Source organism: Rhinopithecus bieti, unplaced genomic scaffold, assembly GCF_001698545.2.
Source record: "Rhinopithecus bieti isolate Rb0 unplaced genomic scaffold, ASM169854v2 scaffold_662, whole genome shotgun sequence".
NCBI classification, from domain to species: domain Eukaryota; kingdom Metazoa; phylum Chordata; class Mammalia; order Primates; family Cercopithecidae; genus Rhinopithecus; species Rhinopithecus bieti.
Window position 1 is genome coordinate 864,631 of NW_016803231.1, and position 20,552 is coordinate 885,182.

General features: G+C 37.8%; 1 protein-coding gene across 2 annotated transcripts in view; it reads right to left on the minus strand.

The window, feature by feature from the left end:
- Window positions 1-20,552, minus strand: part of PEAK1 (pseudopodium enriched atypical kinase 1) — a 296,791-nt gene that overhangs the window by 268,831 nt on the left and 7,408 nt on the right. The window contains exon 1 of one of the 2 annotated variants that reach the window (XM_017870410.1): window positions 13,948-14,070. The exons of the other annotated variant lie outside the window; for it this stretch is intronic. The gene's annotated coding sequence lies outside the window, so the exon portion shown is untranslated. Of the gene's footprint in view, window positions 1-13,947; window positions 14,071-20,552 lie in introns of those variants that run through there. 2 annotated transcript variants of the gene reach the window in all.

The following is a 20,552-nucleotide window of genomic DNA, read 5'->3' on the forward strand; positions in this document are numbered from 1 at the left end:
AAAAGAAAGGATCACATCCAGAGTAGCAATTCTGGAATTTTCACATATTAAAAATCATGACACTGTCAAATTGAGAATGGTCTGCTTTGAGGATAATTAGAGCTTTCCAGAGCTAAAGTTCTCACCTCCTTTCCACCTGACACATGGTGATGGATGACAGCATTAGAAGCTGATGTTACGTGCTATTATATGCTCAACACACCTCAATGGGCACAGGTAGGCCTCTGTCAAATTCCCAGAACATCAGCTGCACCTCTGTGACTTCTCATCTTCCTCAAGAAGCATATTAGAATGAAAATGAGTAAAAGAGGTATGAATTTTTTGTTATCAAATATGTAAATGTTAATAACTACCGAATATTGGTACTGTGTGCCAGGCATGTTCTAAGCCCTTTGCCTATATTAAACCACAAATTCGACTATAAATTGGTACTATTTTCATTTTAGAGATGAGATAACTAAGAAACAAAATAAGTAATTTGCTGAAGATCACAATAAGGGAAATCACAGTGCCAAGATTTCAACAAGGTGGTCTGGTTGCAGATCCCCAGTTCTTAAACAGGACAATAAACTGTCAACTTTTCCTGGGGCACAATCCAGTAGACAGATGCCCTGGGAATTCCAGGAACTCCCTGCAAGATGACACAACCAAAAAGGTAAGAACTTTTGCCTCTGCAGAATAAGTTCAAAGGGCTCCCTAGGACTGTGAGGGTACACTGTCCCCATCAGGATTTCAGTTTAAAGTCACAGAGACCTTGAATCCCAGCCCCACAGACTTAGAAGACTCCATTTATGACTCTCCTTATTCCCGGGTAAGCTGGGCAGTAGGAATCTTCTTAGTTACCCCAGCAAATGATACTGGTTGAGGCAGCCCAGACCCATGGTGCTACTGCTGAGCTACACAGTATCCACACACTTTCACATAAAGAATAGAAATACAGCTCCTTGCTCTGAAACAAGAACTGCGCATTAAAGATTCAGTCTTCTGGGCAGCACTGTTCACATACCATTCATTCAACAGTATTTACTGCAAGCTGCTACAGACCAGGCACTATTCTAAGTGTTATAATACCTCTGTGAAGAAGACGACCCCTGCTCACAAAGTTTATATTCTAGCAGGACAGAAATATAAAGGTCAGATTCAAATACAAGAGGAAAGGGTACTGGCACCAACCTAACTCAGGGCAAAAAAAAAGAGATACCAGGGAAAGGGGGCACTATTTACTCTCTATGGTACAATGCTAGAATCCTTTCAACTCGAGAACACCAAGCCAGACTACTGCACTGCTATTAAAGATGCTGCCAAATTGAAATGAAAAGCAATATGATTGGATGGCACTATTTCTGGTTCAGGCTAAGATAACAGTACCCACCAGCAAGTATCCAAAAGAAAAAGTGTAAAGCACAAAGATACAGAAGTTTGAATCACTGTTTTTTAGTATCCCTTCCCAAAAAAGGGAAGAGAAATCACTATCAAAGGATCCTAAATTCTGCCAACTCTTGACATTGTATACTAACAGTGTGCAAACTGTTAGTTATACAAGGAAATAAGACAGCAAATAAGTTAAAGAGTTCTCTTTCCAGCAGCAAGTGGAAGCTGAAGTTAGGGAGCAATCCACAGACCAAGAAATTAAAGAGAGGAGAAGAGATGATCACATACATACTAATATCCAATTATTCACCTGGAAGTTCTTAAAAAGTGATAATACCAGAATGTGAAGTGTGATGAACCATTATAAATAATTTAAACTCTTAGCCTATAAACTGTCTCTAGATAAGAATGGTCAAATTAACACCAAAGTGCAAAATTATGGTCCTGTATACACCCCTATAATTGTACTTGACATGTAGCACTGAAATCATCTTCCTGGGCAGTGAGATACAGGAAGGCCAGACTGTAGTTCATTCATTTTTGTTCCCGCAGCATTTAGCACCAGGCTTGTCACAAAGAAGGCACTCAGAAAATGCTCGTTAAACTGAACTTAAAATGAGAATCTTCAATATGGAAATAATAGAACCACTGGTGGGATACACACTAAACAATATTCATCATAGTTGTTCACTCTGAATGGTGTGGCCAAAGTTACCTGTGTAGCTTAGATCATAACTTAGATAATGATAATCTATGTGAAAAAAGAGTAATACCTCTAATAGAATAAAGTAAAATACAGCAAAAGAATAAAAGAACTCAAATTTCTGATAATTTATCAAAGAGCTTAACTGCTCAATATTACAGATGTATTAACACCAGTGCAATTCAAGGCAATCTCTGCAGCCTTAACTGCCAGGTTATTTTCAACTCATGGCCCAAAGATTAATATGCATCATATATATGGCATTTATACATTCATCTATTCCTACATCTTCATGTCTATGCCATATGAGATATAAAGAGAGGTACAGGGGATCTAACTTTGAATAGGAAAACACAAGTTTTCTACCCTCATGGACGGTCTTCTTTACTGCTCTCATTCATCAAAAAAGATCCAGGTTTTGTTGAGGAGGAGGCAGAGTAAGATAGCCAAATAGAAGCATCCACAATCGTCCTCCCTGCAGGAACACCAAATTGAACAACTATCCACACAAAAGAGCACCTTCATAAAAAGCAAAAATCATCTGATTTTTTAACTTCTTATCACTGAAAGAGGCACTGAAGAGGGTAGGAAAGACAGTGTTTAATTGCCGACACCACCCCCACCCTCCTTCCCCATCCTGTATGGCGTGGAGAGGGAAGCTGTGCACTTGCAGGGAAAGAGAGCACACCGCTTGTGGGACTTTCCTTTGGACATCAGTGCTGCCCAGTCACAGTGGAAAGCAATACCAGGCAGAACTCAGCTGGTGCCCACAGAGGGAGCATTTAGAGCAGCCCTAGCCAGAGGGGAATTGCCCATCCCCGCAGTTGGAACCTGAGTTCCAGAGAGCCTTGCTACCATGGGCTAAAGTGCTCTGGGGTTCTAAATAAACTTGAAAGGCAGTCTAAGCCACAAGGACTGCAATTCCTGGGCAAGTCCTGGTGTGGTGCTGGGTTTGGAGCCAGTGGACTTTGGGGAGTACACAATCTAGTGAGACACGAGCCAGGGCCACCAAGGCAGTGCTTGAACTCCACTCCCCACACTGCCCCCACAACCCCAGGCAGTGAAGCTTGCAGTTTGGGGAAAGGCTCCTTCCCTCCTTCTGAGGAGAAGAGTGGGAAGAGTAAAGAGGACTTAGTCTTGCAACTCGGATATCAGCTCAGCCACAGTAGGACAGGCCACCAAGCAGGCTCCTATTCCAGGCCCTAGTTCCCGGATCACATTTCTAGGCACACTCTGGGCCAGAAGGGAACCCACTGCCTTGAAGGGAAGGACCCAGTCCTAGCAGGATGCATCACCTGCTGACTAAAGGACCCCTGGACCCTGAATAACCAGCAGTGTTAGCTAGGTAGCACTTGCCAAGGGCCTTGGGTGAGACTTGGCTTCAGGCAAGACCTAACACCTCACACATTCCCAGCTGTGGTAGCTACAAGGAGAGACTCCTTCTGCTAAAGGAGAGGGAAGAGTAAAGGAGACTTTGTCTTACAGCTTACCAGTGCAGCCACAGTGTGATACAGCACCAAGGGGGATCTTGTGGGGTTCCCAATTTCAGACGTTGGCACTTAGATGGCATTTTCAGATATGCCCTGGGCCAGAGGGGAGCCCACTGCTCTGAAGGGAGAGTCCTGGGCCTGAAAGCATTCATCACAAGCTGACTGAAGGGTACTTGGGCCTGAGTGAACACCAGCAGTAGCCAGTCAGTACTCACCACGGGCCTGGGACAATGGGGGCTATGGGGACAGAATTCTCTGCTTATGGAAAGGGGAGGGAAGAGTAGGAAGGACTTTGTCTTGTGGCTTGAGTGCCAGCTCAGCTGCATTAGAATAGAGCACCAGCTAGATTCCTAAGGTTTCCAACTCCAGGCCTTGGATCCTGGATGGCATCTCTGGACCTACCCAGGGCTAGGAAGACCTTGACACCCTGAAGGGAAAGACATAAACTTGGCTGGCTTTGCTATCTGCTGATTGTAGAGCTCTAGTATCTTGAGCAAACATAGTCAATAGGCAGGCAGTGGTTACCATGGGCCTTGAGTGAGACCCGGTGCCATGCTGATTGCAGGTCTGACCCAGCACAGTCCCAGTGATGGTGGCCACAGGAATGCTTGTGTCACCCTCCTCCACTTCCAGGCAGCTCAGCACAGAAAGAGATTCCATTTGTTTGGGAGAAAGTAAGGGAAGTGAACAAGAGTCTTGGCCTAGTAACCCAGAGACTTCTTCCGGATCTTATCCAAGACCACCAAGGCAGCACCTCTATTGAGTCTGCAAAAGCCAGTGTTACCGGGCTCAGAGTGCCCTCTAATGCAGACATGGCTGCAGTAACTAAAAACTTAGATTACAACACCCAAGTCCCTTCAAATACCTAGAAAGTCTTCTCAAAAAGAACGGGCACAAATAAGCCCAGACTGCAAAGATGACAATAAATACCTAACACTTCAATGACCAAACACCAATGGACATCCAGAAGCATCAAATATAACCTAATTAAAACAAACTGAATAAGGCACCAGGGACCAATTCTGGAGAGACAGAGATAATGTGATGTTTCAGACATGTAATTTAAAATAGCTGTTTCAAAGGATAAATGTTTGAGGGGGTGAATACCCCATTCTCCATGATGTGACTATTACTCATTCCATTCCTGTATCAAAACATTTACTGTACCCCATAAATACATATAACTCCTATGTACCCACAAAAATTAAAAGTTAAAAATTTAAACAAACTAAAATTGCTATTTTTGAGGAACACAATAAAATTCAAGATAAAATAGAGGAGGAATTCAGAATCCTATCAGATAAATTGAACTAACAGACTAAAATAATTAAAAAGAATCAGGCAGAAATTCTGAAGTTGAAAAATGTAACTGACATACTGAAGAATGCATCAGAGTTTCTTAACAACAGAAGAAAGAGTCAGTAAGCTTGAAGACAAGCTCTTTGAAAATACAGTCAGAGGAGAGCAAAGAAAAAAAGAATAAAAGACAATGAGGCACACTTATAAGATCTAGAAAATAGCCTCAAAAGACCAAATCCAAGAATTATTGGACTTAAAGGGCGGGGGCGGGGGCGAGCAGGGATAGAAAGTTTATTCAAAGGGATAACAGAAAACGTCCCAAACCTAGAGAAAGGTATCAATATTCAAGTACAAGAATGTTATATAACACTAAGAAGATTTAACCCATATAAGACTGCCTCAAGACATTTCATCATCAAACTTTCAAAGGTCAAGGATAAAGAAAGGATCCTAAAGCAGCAAGAGAAAGATAACAAATAACATATAATGTAGCTCCAATAAGACTGGCAGGAGACTTTTTAGTGAAAACTTTACAGGCCAGGAGACAAGAGGCATAACATATTTAAAGTGCTTAAGGAAAAAAAAACTTTATCCTAGAGTAGTTTGTATCTAATGAAAGTATCCTTCAAACATTAAGGAGAAATAAGGGCTTTCCCAGACAAACAAAAGTCAAACAATAGGGATTTTATCAACAACAGACCTGTCTTATGAGAAATGCTAAGGAGTTCTTGAATCTGAAAGAAAAGGACTTTAATGAGTAAAAATAAATAATCTGAAGGTACAAAACTCACTGCTAATAGTATAGAGAAAAGCACATACTATTACAACACTGTAATTGTGGTGTTTACTCATATTTTGAGTAGAAAGACTAAGAGATAAACTGATCAAAAATAATAACTACAACTTTTAAAAACACAGTACAATAAAATATAAACAGAAACAACAAAAGTTAAAAGCAAGTGGGATGACAATAAAGTGTAGAGTTTTTATTAGTTGTTTTCTTTGCTTGTTTGTTTATGCAATCAGTGTTATCACCAATTTAAAATAATGGGTTATTTAAAACCCATTATCAAACGTCTATCTATAGATAGGTAAGTAGGTAGCTAGATAGATATTATTTGCAAGCCTAATAGTAGCCTCAAACCAAAAAACATACAACAAATACACAAAAAATTAAAAGCAAGTAATTAAAACATAACACCAGAGAAAAATTACCTTCACTAAAAGGAAGACAGAAAGGAAGGAAAGAAGGAAGCAAAGACCACACCAGGAAACAAATAAAAATATGGTAGGAGTAGTTACTTACTTACCAATAAGAATATCGAAAGTAAATGAACAAAACTCTCCTATCAAAAGACATAGAGTGGCAGAAAGGATTTAAAAAGAAAAAAAAACACAAAGTCCCTACTATCCATTGCCTATAAGAAACACACTTCATCTATAAAAGACACATATACTGAAAATAAAGAAACGGAAAAAGATATTCCATGCCAATGGAAACCAAACAAGAGCAGGGGTAGCTATACTTATTTCAGACAAAATAGATTTCAAGACAAAAACTATAGACAAATAAGGTGATTAAATAATGATGAAGGGGTCAATTCAGCAAGAGGATATAACAATTGTAAATATATATGTACCCAACACTGGAGGACCCAGATATATAAAGCAATATTATTAGAGCTAAAGAGTGAGAGTGAGAGTGAGAGAGAGAGAGAGAAAAAAAAAAGTAGAGTTAAAGAGAGATCTAGATCCCAAGACGATAATAGTTGGAAACTTCAACATCCCATTTTCAGCACTGGACAGATCATCTAGACAGAAAAGAAACATCAGAATTAATCTCACTTCTATAACAAATGGACCTAACAGATATTTACAGAACATTTTATTCAATGGCTGCTGCATACACATTCTTCTCCTCAGCACATGGATCATTCTCAAGGATAGGTCATACATTAGGCCACAAAACCACTCTTTAAAATTCAAAAACAAAAAGGAATTATATCAAGTATCTTATCTAACCACAATGGGATAAAACCAGAAATCAATAACAAGAGGAATTTTGTAAACTATATAAACACATAGAAATTAAACAATATGCTCCTGAATGACCAGTGGGTCAATGAGGGAATTAAGAAAAATTTTAAAACTAATTGCAACAAATAATAGAAACACAACATAACCAAAAATCTATAGAATATAGTGAAAGCAGTACCAAAAGGAAGATTTATAGCTATAATCACCTATATAAAAACAACAGAAAAATTTCAAATCCTCAAGCTAACAATGCAACTTAAAGAACTAGAAAAGCAAGAGCAAACCAAACCCAAAATTAGTAGAAGAAATAATAAAGATCAGAGAAGAAATAAAATATAAACAAAAAATGATTAATGTAATGAAATGTTGGTTTTTCCAAAAGATAAAATTGACAAACCTTTAGAAGACTAAGAAAAAAAGAAAGAAGACTCAAATAAAATCAAAGATGAAAAAGAAGAAATTAAAACTAATACTGCAGAAATTCAAAGGATTATTAGAGGCTACTATGAGTAACTATTTGTCAATAAACTGGAAAATCTAGAATGGACAAATTCTAACACACATACAACCTACAAAGACTGAATCGTGAAGAATCCCAAAACCTGAACAGACCAATAACAAATTATGAGATTAAGGCCAGGCACAGTGGCTTACGCCTGTATTCCCAGCACTTTAGGAGGCCAAGGTGGGGGAACTCCTGAGGTCAGGAGTTCGAGACCAGCCTGACCAACACAGAGAAACCCTGTCTCTACCAAAAATACAAAAAATAAATAAATAAATAATTAGTCGGGCATGGTGGCACATGCCTGTAATCCCAGCTACTCAGGAGGCTGAGGCAGGAGAATCACTTGAACCCAGGAGGCGGAGGTTGCAGTAAGCCAAGATCATGCCATTGCACTCCAGCCTGGGCAACAAGAGCAAAACTCCATCTCAAAAAAATAAATAAAATAAAACAAATAATGAGATCAATGCCATAACAAAAAGTCATCCAGCAAAAAAAAGCTCAGGACTCAATAGCTTCACTGCTGAATTCTACAAAATATTTAAAGAAGAACTAATACAAATGCTACTCAAACTATTCTTTTTTTTTTTTTTTTTTTTTTTGAGATGGAGTCTCGCTCTGTCGGCGCAATCTCAGCTCACTGCAAGCTCTGCCCCCCCGGGTTCACGCCATTCTCCTGCCTCAGCCTCCCGAGTAGCTGGGACTACAGGCGCCTGCCACCACGCCCGGCTAATTTTTTGTATTTTTAGTAGACGGAGTTTCACCGTGTTAGCCAGGATGGTCTTGATCTCCTGACCTCGTGATCCGCCCGTCTCGGCCTCCCAAAGTGCTGGGATTACAGGCGTGAGCCACCACGCCCGGCCTGCTACTCAAACTATTCTAAAAGATAGAGGAGGAGGGAATGCTTCCAAACTCAGTCTTTGAGGCCAGTATTACCTTGATACCAAAACCATACAAAGACACATTTTAAAAAAAGAAAAAGAAAAGATACAGGCCACATCTCTGATGAATATTTATGCAAAAATTTTCAACAAAATACTAGCAAACTGAATCCAAGAACACATTAAAAAGACCATTCATCATGATCAAGTGGGATTTAACCCGAAGATGCAAGGATGGCTTGACATATGAAAATCAATCAATGTGATACATCATATTAACAGAATGAAGGACAAAAACTACATGATCATTTCAATGGATGCTGAAACAGGATTTGCTAAAATTAAACATTCCTTCATGATAAAAAAAAAACATTCAAAAAACTAGGTACAGAAGGAACATACCTCAACACAGTAAAAGCCATATATGATGGAACCACATCTAGTATTATACTGAACGGGGAACAATTGAAAACCTTTCCTCTAAGGTCTGGAACACACAGATGCCCACCTTCACCACTGTTATTCAAAATAATACTGGAAGTCCTAGCTAGAGCAATCAGACAAGAGAAAGAAATAAAGAATATCCAAATCGGAAAGAAAGAAGTCAAATTATCACTGTTTGTAGATGACATGATCTTATATTTGGAAAACCTAAAGATTCCACCAAAAAACTATTATAACTAATAAACAAATTCAGTATAGTTGTAGGATGCAAAACCAACATAGAAAAAAAAAATCAGTAGGATTTCTACATGCCAACAGCAAAAAATCTGAAAAAAAATCAAGAAAGCAATCCCATTTACAATAGCTACAAATAAATAAAATACCTAGGACTTAACCAAAGAAGTGAAAGATCCTTACAATGAAAACTATAAAACAATGATGAAATAAGTGGAAGAAGACACTAAAAAATGGGAAGATATACCATGTTCATGGATTGGAAGAATCAATATTGTTAAAATGTCCACACAACCTAAAGCAACCTATAGATTCTTCATGGACTGGAAGAATCAATATTGCTAAAATGTCCATACTACTAAAAGTGATAGACAATTCAATGTCTATCAATATACCAATGACATTATTCACAGAGACAGAAAAAACAATTCTAAAATTTACACGGAACCACAAAGACCCAAAATAGCCAAAGCTAACCTGAGAAAAAAGAACATAACTGGAGGAATCACATTACCTGACTTCAAATTATACTACAATGCTATAGTAACTAAAACAGCATGGTACTAGCATAAAAAATAGACTCACAGACCAATGGAACAAAATAAGGAACCCAAAAACAAATACATACATCTACAGTGAACTCATTTTTAACAAAGGTGCCAAGAACATACACTGGGACAGTCTCTTCAGTAAATGGTGCTGAGGAGACTGGCTATCCATATGCAAAAGAATGAAACTAGACCCCTATCTGTCACCATATACAAAAAATCAAATCAAAATGAATTAGAGACTTAAATCTGAGACCTCACACTATAAAACTACTACAAGGAAACACTGGGAAAACTCCAGGGCATTGGACTGGGAAAACATTTCTTGAATAATACCCCATAAGCACAGGCAACCAAAGCAAAAGGGGACAAATGGGATCACATCAAGTTTAATAGCTTCTGCACAGCAAAGAAAACAATCAATAAAGTGAAGAGACAACCCACAGAATGGGAGAAAATATCTGCAAACTACCCATCTGACAAGTGATTAACAACCAGAATATATAAGGAGCTCAAACAACTCTATAGGAAAAAAATCTAATAATCTGATTTTAAAATGGGCAAAAGATCTTATTAGACATTTCTCAAAAGACATGCAAATGGAAAATAGGTCTATGAAAAGGTGCTCAACATCACTGATCATCAGAGAAATGCAAAATCAATCAGATATCATCTCACTCCAGTTAAAATGGCTTTTATCCAAAAGGCAGGCAATAATTAATGCCAGCAAGATTGTGGAGAAAAGGGAACCCATATACATTGTTTGGGGAAATGTAAATTAATTAGTACGATCACTATGGAGAACAGTTTTTGGATGTTCCTCAAAAAAACTAAAATGATCCAGCAATCCCACTCTCAGGTATATACTCTTAACAAAGGAAATCGTATATCAAAGAGGTATCTCCACTTCCATGTTTACTGCAGCATTATTCACAATAGCTAAGATTTGGAAGCAACCTATGTCCATCAACAGAAACAGATAAAGAAAATGTGGTACATATACACAATGGAGTACTATGCAGCCATAAAAAAGAATGAGATCCTGACATATGCAACAACATGGATGGAAAGGGAGGTCATTATGTTATGTGAAATAAGCCAAGCAGAGAAAGACAAACTTTATATGCTTTCACTTATTTGTGGAATCTAAAAATTAAAACAACTGAACTCATCGGGATGAATTTTTAGGATATAATCCCATTATAAGTTGAGAAGCATCTATATTTAATATTGAGATGGGAGGTAAAATGTAGAACAACATATGCAATATGTTAAAAATACAGACACAAAATAAAACTACATATATACACTACAATGCTTGGAAAGATATCAAGCTGACTGCAATGATTACCTCTGGAAGGTAAATAGAAAAATATTGAAGGAAGATTTGTCCTATTTTCAATATATTGTTTGGATTTTCTGAGATATTATTCGTCTATCACTTGCTCAATTTAAAACATTTTTCTAATGTCTAACATGAAATAAATAATCAAGATTCTGCATTTGGTCCTTACTATTTCAAACACTACATAACAATCTTGTGTATTGTTTATGTCAGAATAACTGACAAAACATTTAGATCCAACAAAACCCAATATACACAATAAATGGCATGAACTTATAAATTTTAAATTTTAAAAGGGGTATGTCAGAAGAAAAAAAACTTACACTTTCAAAACTCACATTCTACCCACTAGAAGTAGGCTGGATACTATAAAAACTGCTTTCGTACATACCCTGTAATTCACTTATAATAAATGTGTTTTACAGATTAATGGTTCACAATAATATCATCAAACTGCAAACTACCTCCAAAATAATCACCATATAAATGAGCAACTTTTCTTCTCCCTTGGTTTTGCTATACATACGATCTCCTTTCCTGATAAATGTTTAATTTGCTGGCAATTTAAGCAGCAGTTTAATTTTAGCACTAATTAAAATATATTTTCTTGCTCTTTCAACATTTTTCTAGAAATGATACCCAAGGACCAGACACCGTGACAGTCAATCTGCACCAGTCATAATACAATTGTTAAGAGTATAAGAAGCACAATACTTACCTAAAATCACATTTCTTTTGTTTCTTAAAAAACTCAACACAAAAATTGTAGCTCATAGCTCAATCAAATTCCCAAATCAGCTACAAACATATCTTTGATTTTCCACAGATTATTATTATTCATCAGAACTTCATTGGACATTGCCACGAAAGAACTCAAAATTAATACACAGCAAAATGTCAAATGCAAGAAATGCAATTTGGCATACATTAAAGGTGCCAGTTTTACTTTCGTAGAGAGCTTTTGCTGATTCGTATTGGAATTTTAAAGTTCCAATAATAAAAAATAAAAAATAATTTTTTTTTCCAAAAAAAAATTACATTTACAACATAATTACAAGTAGTCATTAGGTACATCTTGCTTTATTATATTTTCTATGCTAAGAATGAGCAGAAGCAAGATACAGAAGTAGCAAGACTAAAGAAAAGGAGGGCTGGGGCGGTGACTCACGCCTGTAATCCCAGCACTTTGGGAGGCTGAGTTGGGCAGATGACCTGAGGTCAGGAATTCAAGACCAATCTGGCCAACATGGTGAAACCCCAGCTCTACTAAAAATACAAAGATTAACCAGGTGTGGAGGCACATACCTGTAATCCCAGCTACTATGGTGGCTGAGACAGGAGAATTGCTTCAACTCGGGAGGTGGAGGTTGTAGTGAGCCGAGAGGGACACTCCATCTCAAAAAAAAACAAAACAAAACAAAACAAAAAAACAGATTTCAATCCTCTTCCCTTGTGCCTAAGCACAACAACAAACAGTAAAATTCAGAATGGAACAGAAATAAGCCGAGGATTTTCAGTAATAGAATTGCCTTAAAATACGTATCTAGACATCAGGGAGAAAAGAAGATCAAGGGAATAAATCAAGGGAAAAAAGGCAAGTTCCCTCTTCTCCTCTTTAAATGAGACCAATTATTTCATTCAGTCAACATATCACCCATTTATTTAGCCATATGGTCTTCAATGTCACCGTATGTCTTTTAGTAACGTGCTATATTATCTCAGTATTTAAAATATTACATATTAAAATTATTAGTATATAATTATCATGTAAAGAAAAATAGGAAAAAAATAAAGTTTAATCCGATTATCTTTCTGTCATCAAATACTGAAAGTTATGCTCCAGTTTTGAGTGAAGGTACAAGTGGGGGAATATAATGAAAACAGAAAACTGCCAACTACTCCCAGAGTGTATCATTTAGTTTAATGGTTCCTAGTACACTGATAATATTCAACTGCTTCCTAAAGTTCTTCATTTATTCCCAGGAAACAATAAAGCAGACTTTCATACTGCACATGCCATTTTATATGAATCTTGCTTGCTTCATTCAGGATAGATAAAAGCCACATTGTATGAAAAAAATACCCTAACAAATGGGAAATATCTAAACTTTCAATTGCTATAGATGACTCAGTGAGTGGGCAGTTGCAGAAACTCATAGCTGAGGCTAGAAAAAGCTAATGTTTTCATGAAGATCACTTTGAAATGCAGTTCTGGGTATACATTATTTGCTCCTGCATTATGATTTTGTTATACTTCCACTCTAAGCAATGATGAAATGTTGCATCCCATTGCAGAAGAAAAAGATGGAGTTTTTCTCATCATTATAGAAATAAGAAATCCTTTCTAAATTGGAGCCTTTTCTGGTTACTAGAACCATATTCCAGTATTTAAAATATTGCTACTTTGCCTCTATCATCTTGGCCTCCAATGACATTGTATTTGTCTCTCAAATACTGCTGACTGGGTATGGTGAAAGTAGTCGTCTCTCTCCCAATACCAACAACAAGATTTTAAATTGTTTACTCTGAAGAAAAGCAGAGACATTTATTTTAAGTATGAAACATCTTTTAAAATAAGATACTAACATATTTTTAGAAATATATTTATCTACAGACAAGATTCAATGAATAAAATATTACAGGTAAGTAAAATACAACCACAATAGGCAACTTTACTTTTGATCGTACGGGCAAATAATTATTAAAGAGTTATCATATTCCAGTAAAGAATTTAAATAATAAGAAATAGTACAAATCAAGTACAGTAATAACAGCTTCCACTGGTAGCATATTTATTTTGAAAGTTCTTTCATATATATTCAGCCTCTGAGTCCAATATTTATTGGATGTTCACATATCGAACCCTATACTAAGTCCTGGGGACATGAAGATGAATAAAACACATCCCTTTAGTTTCCATTCATCTCATTCGACAATCAAAATCATATTAAGAAAAAAGGGCAGGATTATCTCCATCTTACAGAACAAAATAAAGCCTAAGATGTTAAGGAATATTTTTCACATGACCACAAACTCAATTAAAAACAAAGCTTATTCAATTCTATTCTATTACATTCAGTTTATATCACTAACCTTTATGACCATGCCACATATTTATTACAATGCCACAAATTCATTTCAGAAACAGAATGACTTTTTTTTTCATTTCCGGTTTTTAGGTTCAGAGGTACATGTACAAGTTGGTTACACGGGTAAACTGCATGTCACAGGGGTTTGGTGTACAGATTATTTTATCACCCAGGTAATGAGCATAGTACCTGGTAGTTAAAAACAGAACTTTAGAATATAGAATCAATTTTACTGACCATTCTAAGAGTTACTGCAAATAATATATCCAGTAGGCCTTTAGACAACTACAAATTTAACACTTGCGTGACATGAAGATCCATAAATACAGAAATATCTAATTTTATTGAGGCAAAGGTTTAACATCTTATGAGACAGCAAAGTGAGTGTTCAGGATCCATGGTGTAACTTGGCTTTGCTGTTTTCTTCTCATATAACTCTCCAGAATACCTGCAAAATGATATTTTACTGCATCTTCTGGGGGGAAATTCTATGTTCTAGGACTGTGCTAATACTAGCCACCTGTGGTTACTAAGCATCTGAAATGCAGCTAGTCTGAAGTGAAATGTGCTTTAAATGGAAAATATACATTGGATTCGGAGGACAGAAAAAATAGAACGTAAAATATCTCAATAATTCATTATATTGATGGCATGTTGCAATATACTATTTATACTAGAATAAAATATATCATTAAAATTAATTTCACCTGCTTCTTTGTACTTTTTAAATTGTGGCTACTAGAAAATTTGAAACTACATATGTGGTTTGCACTATTTCTATTGGACAGCACTGCTGTAAGATATACCCAAATATTTGAGACATATTCTTTGAGACTATAGAGAGTCTGCTCTACTAATATATTCTATATGATTGCCAGTTCTCAATACACTGGAGAATGATCACAGGAGGAGGTAGGATTTATTAATGATAAAGTCTATGATACATTATCAGAAAAAAGAACAGGTTATCAGATTATTAAAGATACGTACGCTGCTTCAATATGTATTCAACTTATCGAATGTGCTTAGCAACATGAAACAAAGAAAAATGCCAATTCCTGCAGTGAACATAAACCTGCTCTCTCCTCAGTCAGTCTCAGCTCCTGTATGCCTTTCACAGTGTGATCACTTTACTGCATTTATTATAACTGATAAACTATATCCCTATTATAAGTAGTATGAGGTCAATTAGATTTTTTTTTTTTCTTTGAGATGGAGTCTTACTCTGTCACCAGGCTGGAGTGCAGTGGCGCAAGCTCGGCTCACTGCAACCTCCGCCTCCCAGGTTCAAGCAATTCTCCTGCCTCAGCCCCCTGGATAGCTGGGACTACAGGTGCACTCCACCACTCCCAACTAAGTTTTTGTATTTTAGTAGAGATGGGGTTTCACCATGTTGGCCAGGATGGTCTCAATCTCCTGACCTCGTGATCTGCCCCCCTCAACCTCCCAAAGTGCTGGGATTACAGGCGTGAGCCACTGCGCCCCGCCGAGGTCAATTAGATATTTACAGATGTATATATACACAAAAAGACTGAGGAGAGGGGCACTACGTTATTAGCACTAGTTATGTCTGGATGGTAGCATGACAGATTTTCTCCTTTTTACCTATTCTACGTTTTCCAACTTTTCAACAATAAAAATGAACTATATTCCTATCATAAAAGCTATTAATTTTCAAAAGATGTGTGGTATAACATGTAACATTCAACTCCACTTGAGATCTTCAGCCAAAAAGGACAGAGAAAATTAGAGGGAAATCGTTGCATATAGCAGGAATCAGTCTCCTAGTAAGACAGCAAGCCCATAAAAATCCAGATGATACAGGCCCACAGAAGATAAGAAAAGATCAGCATTCATGCCTTAATAAAGCCCTGCCATTGCCTTTTACAAAAGAATACAAAACATATCCTTTCCTAGATGACAAGATTTTTTGCTAGACATTTGGAATACAAAACTGACAACTACAAGTTGCATTTATAAGATTCAATTTTTATTTATATATATTTAATTTTAAAATACGTGAAATAAAATCTAAGTCAATAATTAAGGAGTTCAGAAGTCTAACTCCCTAAATTAGAAACCATTGTATCTATAAATTATTTCTATGCTGCTGATGGTGTGATTTACATATTCACTGATAATATCATTTCACAAGCTGCATTTGTATGGGCAGAGGTATATAAGAACCATTTAAATTTGCTGTTATACTGTATAGAATAAAATAGGTTTTTCATTTTTCTCATCACTCTTAGATTATAATACCTTCCTCACTGAATCTGGAAATGAACAAGCTCTTTTAACGTCAGAACCAATAGCTGAATTAAGACCCAGCAGTTTACTTGAAGTATTTAGTTTTGAGGTTTAGCACTATGGATGCAGCCAGATTCCGAAAGGCAAACAATGAAAAACAGCCTAGCCTAGCCAGAGCAACCAGATAAGAGAAAAATAAAGGGCATCCAAATTGGTAAAGTGGAAGTGAAACTGTCACTGTTCACTGATGATATAATCGTATACCTGGAAAACCCTAAAGACTCATCCGAAAAGCTCCCAGGTCTGATAAATGAATTCAGTAATGTTTCAGGATACAAAATCAATGTACACAAATCACTAGCGCTGCTATACACCAACAGCGGCCAAGCTGAGAATCAAATCAAGAACTCAACCCCTTTTATAATAGCTGCAAAAAATAAAATAAAATACTTAGGAATATACCTAACCAAGGAGGTGAAAGTCCTCTACAAGGAAACTACTATAAAACGCTGCCGAAAGAAACCATAGATGACACAAACAAATGGAAACACATCCCATGCTTGTGGATGGGCAGAATCAATATTGTGAAAATGACCATAGTGCCAAATGCAATCAACAAATTAAATGCAATTCCCATCAAAATACCACCATCATTCTTCATAGAACTAGAAAAAATGATCCTAAAATTCATATGGAACCAAAAAAGAGCCCAGAGAGCCAAAGCAGGACTAAGCAAAAAGAACAAATCTGGAGGTGTCATATTACCCGACTTCAAACTATCCTATAGGGCTACAGTCATCAAAACAGCCTGGTACTGGTGTAAAAACAGGCACACAGACCAATTTGAACAGAACAGAGAACCGAGAAATAAAGCCAAATACTATAGCCAACTGATCTTCGACAAAGCAAATAAAAACACAAAGTGGAAAGAGGACACCCTATTCAACAAATGATGCTGGGATAATTAGCTAGCCACATGTAGAAGAATGAAACTGGATCCTCATTTCACCTTACACAAAAATCAACTCCAGATGAATCAAAGATGTACATCTAAGACCTGAAACGATCCTGGCTAACATGGTGAAACCCCGTCTCTACTAAAAAAAAATACACAAAAAACTAGGCCGGGCGATCGGTGGCGGGCGCTGTAGTCCCAGCCTACTCGGAGGCCTGGGGGGGGGGGGGGGGGGGCCTTGGAGCAGGTGAGAAAGCGTAAACCCGGGAGGCGGAGCTTGCCAGTGAGCTGAGTCCGCCCACTGCACTCCAGCGTTGGCGCGACAGAGCTAGACTCGCAGTCTCAAAAAAAAAAAAAAAAAAAAACCAAAAACAGCCGCGCGCGGCTGGTGGCTCAAGCGCTGCTGAGATCCCAGCACTTGTTGGTCGCGAGACCGAGAAGGGTGGTATCGCGAGGTCAGGACCCCGATCTCAGACAACTAGCCTAAGCACGGCGAAAACCCGTCTCTACTAAAAATACAAGAAACGTAGGCCGGGCGAGTTGGCAGGGCGCCTGTGAGTCCCAGCTACTCGGGAGGCTGAGGCCAGGATGGCGTAAACCCGAGAGGCGGAGCTTGCGGTGAGCTGAGATCCCGCCACTGCACTCCAGCCTGGGCGACACAGCGAGACTCCGTCTCAAAAACAAAAACAAAAACAAAAATTCTAAAAGATAACATCGGAAAAAGGCTTCTAGATATTGGCTTAGGCAAAGACTTCATGTCCAAGAACCCAAAAGCAAATGCAACAAAAACAAAGATAAATAGGTTGAACTTAAATAAACTAAAAAGTTTCTGCACAGCAAAATAAATAACCAGCACAGTAAACAGACAACCCACAGAGTGGGAGAAAATCTTCACAAACTATGCATCCGACAAAAGACTAATATCCAGAATCTACATGGAACTCAAACAAATCAGCAAGAAAAAAAACAAATAATCCCATCAAAAGTCGGCTAAGGACATGAATAGACAATTTGCAAAAGAAGATATACAAATGGCCACCAAACATATGAAAAAAATGCTCAACATCACTAATCAGGGAAATGCAAATCAAAACCACAAAGGAATACCATCTTATTCCCCCAAGAATGGCCATAATCAAAAAATCAAAAAATATTAGATGTTGGCACGGATGTGGTGAAAGGGAACACTTTTACACTGCTGGTGGGAATGTAAATTAGTACAACCACTACGGAAAACAGTATGGAGATTCCTTAAAGAACTAAAAGTAGATTTACCATTCGATCCAGCAATCCCACTCCTGAGTATCTACCCAGAGGAGAAGTCATCATATAAAAAAGACACTTGCATGTGCATGTTTATAGCAGCACAATTCACAATTGCAAAAAAAATATGGAGCCAGCCCAAATGCCCATCAATCAAGTAGATAAAGAAAGTGTGAAATATATATATATATATACACTAAAAAATATATATATATACACTCTAAAAATATATCTTTACACACTAAAAGTATATATATATATACACACACACACACACCCTGGAATATTACTCAGCTATAACAAAGAACAAAATAATGGCATTTGCAGCAACCTGGATGGAACTGGAGATCATTATTCTAAATGAAGTAACTCAGGAATGGAAAACCTGAGAACTTACAAGTTTTCACTTCTAAGTGGGAGCTAAGTTATTAGGATGCATAGGCATAAGAATGATAAAATGGACCTTGGGGATACAGGGGGAAGGGTGGGAGGGCGTGAGGGGTACACATTGGGTACAGCATACACTGCTTGGTGATGGGTGCACCGAAATCTCAGAAATCACTACTGAAGAACTTATCTGTGTAACCAAAAACCACCTGTTCCCTGAAAACCTATTGAAATAAAAATAAGTAATTTTTTTTTAAGAAAACAGTCTAGGAATACCGCTGCAGAAACAGTTTTCAAATGAAGGAGAGAACTGGCATTAGGAAGATACTTTCTCCTGTTTCTCCAATGCCTTAACTCTTCTTTCACACAAACCTCCACAATTAAAAAACTACTTCATACCCATATAAAATCTACAAATATTGTAGCACGCCTAGAAAGAAGGCAGTTTTTCAGCATTTGAAATATTCAACTAATTATTCCAAAATATTTAAGAGTTGAAGCAGGATGTGGTGGTTCATGCCTGCAACCGCAGCACTTTGGGAGGCTGAGGCGGGAGGATCACCTGAGCCCAGGAGTTTGTGATCATCCTGGGCAACACAGGGAAACTGTCTCCAAAAAATAATTTTAAAAATTAGCTGGATATGGTGGCATGCAACTGTGGTCCCAGTTACTCAGGAGGCTTAGGTGGGAGGATCGTTTGAGCCTGGGAGGTCAAGTCTTCAGTGAGCCATGATCATGCCACTGCACTCCAGCCTAAGTAATGGAGTGAGACCGCATCTCAAAACAAACACAAAATATTTAAGAGCGGTACCATGGCATCTTCCCTTGCAATAACAAAACTGAATCTACTTTGAAAATTAAGGGGAGATTCTAACTTTAAACAATAAAAGTGCTTCTGTCAATGTGGGTGAAAGTATAAATATACTGGAAAATTAAAATCTTTATCTATTTATTTATTTATTTATTTATTTTTTATTTTTTGAGATGGAGTCTCACCCTGTCACCCAGGCTGGAGTGCAGTGACGCGATCTCGGCTCACTACAAGCTCCGCCTCCCGGGTTTACGCCATTCTCCTGCCTCAGCCTCCCTAAAATCTTTATTTTTAAATGATGTAATATTTCTATCATCTTTTATATTATTTAGCACACACATGATACTATGCTTCAAGCATTAACTACTTTTCAAATATGAGCTCATTAAAAACCCTCTGAGGTTGATGCTATCACTTCCCCCATTTTACAGATAAGAAAACAAAGGCACCAAGAAAGAAAGTGATTTTCCCAAGGCCACACAGCTAGTAAGTGGTAAAAATGAGATTCAACTCCAGGCAGTCTGGGTCCCAAACCCATGCTCTTAACCACAATATTGCTTACTCTCAGAAAGTAATATGCTCATTAAAGCCCAGTGTTTGACTCATAGTTGAGTATTTAATAAAAATCTGCTCAACAGGGCCGGGCGCAGTGACTCACGCCTGTAATCCCAGCACTTTGGGAGGCCGAGGCAGGTGAATCACAAGGTCAGGAGATCGAGACCATCCTGGCTAACATGGTGAAACCCCATCTCTACTAAAATACAAAAAATTAGCCGGGCATGGTGGCGGGCACCTGTAGTCCCAGCTACTCGGGAGGCTGAGGCAGGAGAATGGCGTGAACCCGGGAGGCGGAGCTTGCAGTGAGCCGAGATTGTGCCACTGCACTCCAGCCTGGGCGACAGAGCGAGACTCCGTCTCAAAAAAAAAAAAAAAAAAAAAAAAA